This window comes from Teleopsis dalmanni, chromosome 1, assembly GCF_002237135.1.
Source record: "Teleopsis dalmanni isolate 2A chromosome 1, ASM223713v2, whole genome shotgun sequence".
NCBI lineage: Eukaryota > Metazoa > Arthropoda > Insecta > Diptera > Diopsidae > Teleopsis > Teleopsis dalmanni.
In genome coordinates, this window is record NC_051846.1 from 168,787,517 (window position 1) to 168,795,011 (window position 7,495).

The 7,495-nt window shown below is 28.9% G+C and overlaps 1 long non-coding RNA gene across 4 annotated transcripts; it reads right to left on the reverse strand.

Moving 5' to 3' along the window:
• Nucleotides 1-6: 6 nt before the first annotated feature.
• Nucleotides 7-2,544, reverse strand: LOC119670058. Of its 4 annotated transcripts, none has more exons than XR_005251672.1 (6): nt 2,400-2,544; nt 2,217-2,242; nt 1,292-1,387; nt 667-748; nt 295-495; nt 7-224 (listed from the first exon to the last, which is right to left on the reverse strand). It is a non-coding gene; the product is annotated as an uncharacterized LOC119670058 (long non-coding RNA). The 4 variants fall into 4 exon arrangements; XR_005251670.1 differs by having other exon boundaries at nt 2,217-2,267; XR_005251671.1 differs by having other exon boundaries at nt 2,217-2,321.
• Nucleotides 2,545-7,495: the final 4,951 nt, after the last annotated feature.

Genomic DNA, 7,495 nt, shown 5'->3' on the forward strand with positions numbered 1-7,495 from the left:
TTCATTTTGCACCAATTTTTTGCAGCCCTTTTTATCAACTCCTTCGATTCTATGCCACCATTAACACGGAGAAAGTGCCGTAGATAATTAAAGTAAGCAGCATTTGTAACCTGTCCAGTGGTTTTTGGTTTTTTGGAGCCATAAGCTTTGTTTCTAACTGTGAAGACCTTTCGCTTCTTAACAGCAGAACGTTTTTGCTTGTTGGAATGTTTGGGCTTCAATTTCTTTTGTAAGATTGATGTCTTACTTATTAGTATATACATATATATACCAAATACAAAAATTTTTACTTACCATATAACGATAATAGTTTTTCTTTCCAGCACTTAAATAACACCATTTGTTGACTGCAGTCATAATAAGAGAGTTGCGAGTATTATGCATTTGCTTCTTAGTATATTCCCGTAAAAAATTAGAGAAGCCTGGAGTTATTTGAATCTTTTGCTTTAGTATAACCATTTTCTTGCACAGTTTACACCAATCGAAGTAATGTAACTAGAAACAAATGTAATATTTTATGAAGGAAATAATAATCACTGATATAACTATGCAAAACAAAAAAATTAACCACGTCTCTAATTTAATATATATCTTTCATACTATAAACATGAAATATATATATATATATTCAATATAAAACACGTGTATAATACAAAACACACTTACGTTCTTTGGAGAAATCAATTCCCGACTTTCAAAATATTGAGATATCTTCGAGTGTTAAATGGATTGCTCGAAGAAGAAGACACTGATTTAGCGATAAAGAATTAAAATGACAAGATTTTATAAAAACATGAATATAGTAAATATAATAAAATAAACACAAAATATTAAAGACTAAAAAGAAGCCTAGACATATATATTTTATATCAAAAATGCAACAATTTAATTGATTTCTTTAATCAGTTAAGCTTATAAGTACTTATAAGTACTTAACTACTATAATAATTAAAAAATTAAAAAAATTGATATAAAATTTTTTGTGGAAGTACAGCACAGTCTACAGAAAGTAATTCTTATTAGCAAAAAACTTAAGTAAAGTTCTTTGATTTATCATCGCTGAATAACTCTCACTATCTGTATAACTCTTTAGCTCAAAAAGCTGCCGACTTTGAAAGCTTTTAACGCTTTTTATAAATTATATATTGATAAAAGAGATATAAATAATTTTTTTTGATTTTTATAATTAAACATTTAAATAATAATAATAACTAAACTCTTCTGTTAAAAAAAAAAATTGTTTTTATGTGTCAACTGTTTATTGTAATCAGCAATAAAGTTATATACTTACACAATTCCTTAGAGTAGATTCCTTTGTTTATTTGCGAAAATTATCTTTTCGGCCAGCAAGTAAAGACATGAATTAAGATCGAAATATATCCAGAACCTGAAGTTATAATATTAATACATAATAGAGTGGTACAAAATAGAACGAACAAATTTTTTATTAATATAGCTTTTTATTATTTTTATAGCGAAAATATTTTGTTGATAAGTTTAATTAAATATATTTATCACAATTTCATACTACTCACCAAATTTTCTAGGAGAAAAATTGAAACAAACTTTACAAGAAAATGTAGTACAATGATTTCTAAAAAAATTAGTTTAACTTAATGAATTCAAATGTCAAATTTCAACAATTGATATACTGATTAGAATATGATTTGCTCCGATTGCTTGACAAATTAAAAATATTTTAAACACCTAAATAAATAATATCCACCATTAATCAGTTTTTCTTCGAACGAGAAACCCTTAAAATTCTTTAATACAATCGCTTTCAGGATCTAATAATAACAATTTATGGTATATGCAATAGGTGATGTATGAAATTAGCCCAACCTAATGTCAACAAATCTGTGTACTATTTTCTTTTTGCTCAAAACCCTAGCTTCTTCAGCTTTGTCACTCACACCGCGTCATAACCATAAGGTAACAAAGTCATGCGCTCAGTATATTGTTCGACAATACTAGGCAACAATGGTGGCTAGCAACCGGAAATTAGCACCGTAGATATACTTATGCTAACACTTTCTAAAATTAATAGCTTATTCTATCCACATACAATAACCTGTCTCAATTAATGGATTTATAAATTAAACAAATTAAATAAATAATAATAATAGCAGCGAACAACTACTTATACAGTGGCTGTTAAAACCAATTAAACAATTCTCTTCTAATTATTTATAAATATATAACAATGTACTTACACAACAGCAACAGTGAATCAGATGCTCTTCAAAAATAGTCCAAACAATAGTCTCCGATAAGTTTATTGAAATTCAAAATAGTTATAATCTTACAAAGCTAGATACCTAAGAATATTGCACAAAAGAAGAAACACTTCATGGTTAATTGTAAACTTATACATTTCAGTTAAATAACTATATTACCTTTCCAGTTAAAAATGTATCAGGAATATATGATATATTGTAGAAGGACTTTTTCCCGTACACAAAAACAATACCACAACCAAATCTTATTTATTAATTTTTAAGCACAAAAAGTGAAACACACACTAGCTTTAAATATATGAAACTGTTTCATAAAATAATTTAAATTAAAATGAAAAAAATATGACAACTTTTGAGAAATTTCAATGCCAAACCGATAAAAATCTTTTTACAAATGTTTTTAATTTTTTAGTGTAATAACCGGATTCTTAACCAATTTTTATATATTATTTATTTTTGGCTCAAAAACTTATTACTCATTGAGACATAACGCGTTGTGGGGGTTTATAAACAGCCACAACGCGAAATTCTTATTATGTCACTAATAAAAATAGCCAGAACATATTGCTTAAATTCAGAAATGCCAGAAGTCATTCTAAATTCTAATAAGTGTAACCACGAAGTGATTTACAAGACAGCAACAATTTTTATTAGACGTATATTGCAATCCATGCTTAAAGAGTAAAGCCATTACTTTAGCATCACGAAGTAATATTATAAAAATTAAAATAATTATATATATATATTTGGTTTTATAGTATTTTTTAATTATCACAGCGCGTTCGTTTTTTCTAATATTTTACTATAATTTTCTTTTTATAAATATATCAAATCATGTACGTGTTGAACTTTTTCTAACATATGTCATAACACCAATTTCGCTTCACGGTCGTTCTGAGTTTTCCACAACGCAAAATGGTCGTTTTAATAACTCAAAGAGGGTATTCGGTTCTTGAGCGTGAAATGTACATATGTTAAAAATATTTTAAGTAATATTAAAATATGCACGGGAGATTAATAAAGTTTTCAAAAAACTGTTTTTATTTTTATATTGATGGATCAACTTTTTCATTGTACGTGATCTGAATAAAAACAATGACCTTTAAAACATTTTAACAATCTTAATTATTGTTGTTGTTGTTGTGGTTTGAGTTAGTGCTATTGTGCACTTTCACTCTTTTGTGACTGAGGGGCTTATCCCTGTCTCACACTAAGCTTTAACGATGCTAAAATTATTATCAAGTATTTATCTTTTAACTGATGACGGACCGTAGATCAGCATATCTTCCTGTGCGTCCTGAGGGGTTGGTCAACGTATCGACTTTTGTGAATAATTTTATATTTTATTTTTATATATGTTTTCACTGAGTCGATACTTAGATCTCCGTGCATGTCTGTTGTTCTAATTAGAATTAATTTGGACATAAATTTTTACCATTTTTAGAAACAAACATTACCTTAATTTGTTATCACATTTATTATCAGTATTAAAATAAAGAGAAAAATCAAAATTTAAATTTTCATTCCTTTTTCTGTGAAGCAAAATTACTATATAATCAAGTTTATTGCTTGAAAGCATATTACATCTTCTTAACAATTCAGCTTTTCATACTTCATTACTTATATTAATAATATTATTAACTTAAAGTTTCAAAAATACATGAAATATCATCATTAAATGCATATTTCTGTAACAAAAAAAAATGTAATACTCATACAGACGGTAAGAAACATCATGAGATATATTTTGACTTTCATGAAAATATCTCCCTGAGAGGCAATCTTATTGAAATAAGTCGACAAACGAATACACAATACAACACAACCGAACACAACACAGCACAAAAACACACAACACAAAAGGCAATTCATTAAAAATGAATTTTTATAATAGAGTAGATAGAGTACATGTAATATCGTATATTAAAACCATTACATGTCGTTGTTGTTATTATTGAAATACATTTTTGAAGACATTTAAAATGTAATACAATTTTTTCCCTCAATTTTTAATCCAGTCCTTACAAGTTTTTGTAAAGGGAAATCCAAAAAAAACATCAACAATTTTTAATGATTTGTTGTCAACTTAAACTGAAATATACTCTTAAATCCACTTTGCATCCTTACCGGAGGCAGTCGGTTTTTCCCTGCATATATTTTCGTAAATTCGCATAATGATATTTTGTATACACGACTGCAGTCAATATGAGCTCAAGGACGAAATGTTCTGACAGTTTGGGAAAATTCGCGTTCACATGTGAAGACAAAAAACTTGTCAAATAATGGCGCTGATATGCCATTGCCGCTGTCACAAGTGCGGCACCGAACTCCGCTTCACTTCACTCCAGTTTATTTAACGGCGAATTATGCCCATCCTTTTGTGTGGAAAATGCAAAATGGCGGTTAATATAACAAGCCATCTTCTTTATTGTGTTAAAAATATTGTTTTTCTTTTTGTTTTTCTTTTAAATAATCTTATTTTACTGAAAAATAAATTTAGACCTTGGTAAAATGATTATAAATGAGGCATTTAGTTTCGTCGGTAACACATTTTCAAACATACGCACGCACCTTTCTTACGAAATTATGGAAATAAATTTTATCATAAAAATTACGCTGAAATATAATATTCGGGGGTTCTTGAATAAGGGATTATCAGGCAATTTATTTGGATTTGTTTTTAACTATTTTCATCAAGAGTGTGAATAATTTATAAGATTCGAAATTCATTGCAATTTTAATTTATCTTAACTTCTTCCTAATCATAATACCCTTTCACTTATTTCTTGTTTGGCAAATCTAGATTCATTCTAGATTTATTCACGATCTGTCAAATTTTATTGTCCAATCGAACATTGTTAGAGTAATCTAACAGTAGCCGTGTGAGTACGCATTTACATTTTTCGCAAATACATATATCGAATCAAATCACAGTTTATCTGCGAAATCATACGAGGGCTGCATATATAACAGCCTGTTTGCCTGAAGTCTTCGGAGAAATTCGAAAAACGAACAAGAGAAGACGAATCATTGTTCACCATGACAACGCAAGCTCTCACACATCGGCTCAAACCAGCGACTTTTTGACCGGCCAAGACGTCGAATTGATGGGTCATTCGCCGTACAGCCCTGACTTGGCACCCATTGACTTCTTTTTATTCCCGCACATCAAGAAAAAAATGCGTGGTCAACGATTTTCGTCTCTAGAAGAGGCTGTTGAAGCGTTAAAAAACCATGTTTTATAAATCCGGCTGGAGAATACTTTCAAAAACAATAAAATAATTTTTGATGATAAATATTCGCATTTTCATTATTAGGCCAGAAATATATAGCAGCCCTCATATAAAACAGTTGTAATTTCAGTGTAATCCTGCTACTCTGGTAATATATCTTAAGTATTATAAATTAATGTGGAGTAGTAAACATTTTGCCCCAGATTTACCAATCGAAAATAAAAATGCAGTAAAAGTGCATTAAAAGAGAATCATCGTGATCAAAAAAATTACCCCCGATTTACCAATCGATACTTAATCATATACTCTGACATATTATAAGCAACTTGTAACTGGAGATAATATTGTTTATTATTAGTATATTTACTACAAATATCATTCTCGAAAAATAAAGCAACTTCCAGATCGCATATAATAATTATAATATTTATAATATTAAAGCAATTAGTTATAATAAAAAATTTTGTAGACATTTATCAGTGTTTCAAATTGTTGCGAATATAATTCAATTCGATTTTAAGAACAGTCATTAAATCCGGTTGGTTGTAATATTAGGTATCGTTATAAATGATTTCTGCTTTAATTGGTTTTTTTGATATAGTTTTATCTGCACACTTTTTCTTTGTGCTCAAAACTCCAGCTTATGGAGCTTTGTCACTGTCACGGTCTCATAACCATATTATAGTTACAAAGCCATGCTCTCAGTATATTGTTCAATGACAATACCTGGAGAATAGTGGTGGTTGGTAAACAGCTCAAATCGCATGGTTGCCAGGAATGGTTTTTGGACATACGTACAAAATATCCAGTTAACTGTCAACAAATATTTGACAAATAATACTCAATTCTTTTTAATCTACTACTTTTTTTTGTTAATATTGTAAAAGCCTAAAAAAATACAAATTTTATTCACAATCAAGTAAAAAATAAAATATTTTTACCTATAATTGCAAAGAATTATTAGTCATTTCCGAAAATTCAACTTAAATTTTATTACGTGTTTTGCATATAGCTATAAGCTGTTTCCAGTTTTTCCAGAGTTGCCATCAAAGGTACTGCTTATTTTATGTTGTTCTTTTGCGATATGCTTACAAAAGAAAAGGCCTATTGTAGTTCTTTATCGTACAGAACTACAAGTATACCACAAAACGGGTATATATACACCAGCTCCTTTTTTCTTTCTGGGTAAGATGTATTTAATAATTATTATTTAATTAATAAAACGTACATTAAGCATCGTTTTGCAATTTTTGGTTTGTTAACTGTTTGTAATACCATTAATACCATTAATGAAACATACTTCGGGTAACATACTGTTCTACTACCTTTATGGTACTGCACCCAGCGTTATTTTATGATTGACAAAGTAATTCAATCGCATTTATTGAATAAACTAAAACTGAAATAACAGAAATTCGTTTGACCTGCGCTAAAGTTTCAATGGACAAACTCTCAGCTAAATAATCATGAAAATTTCATTTAATTCAAAATAATTTTCTGATACAAAACAAAAAATGATTGTTTAGTTTTAATTATAAATTCATTCAACTTTTAACAAATTTTGTTCGAAAATAAAGTTAAAAATTTCTACTTTACTCTCTTACTTAACTTTACATTGGCAATAATTTAATACAGCGCCATGGACCAGTTTGCTGTATTGCAATAAATGCAACATTTATGTAAAAAATTAGCCAATTTATCAAGATTAACTTCAAAACTCTTCTAAAACTTTACAAAATGTGCTTAATTGGAATATTAAACACTTTATACACATGCAGGACGGCTATAACCGGAAACTCAACTGATAACGTACTTTAAAATAGTTTCGAACTTTTTGAAATTGTTGCAAAATTTTAAAGCAGCAAACAATTAAAATGCAGTCAGGCAGCACGTTGGGTGAATAATTTTAATGAAACTGCTCTCCAACGCACCCCAACCCCTTCCGTTAGGCACCACCATTAACTGTAACAGTTTAACAACAACATGACTATACCAGCAAACTTCACAACTACAACTACAACA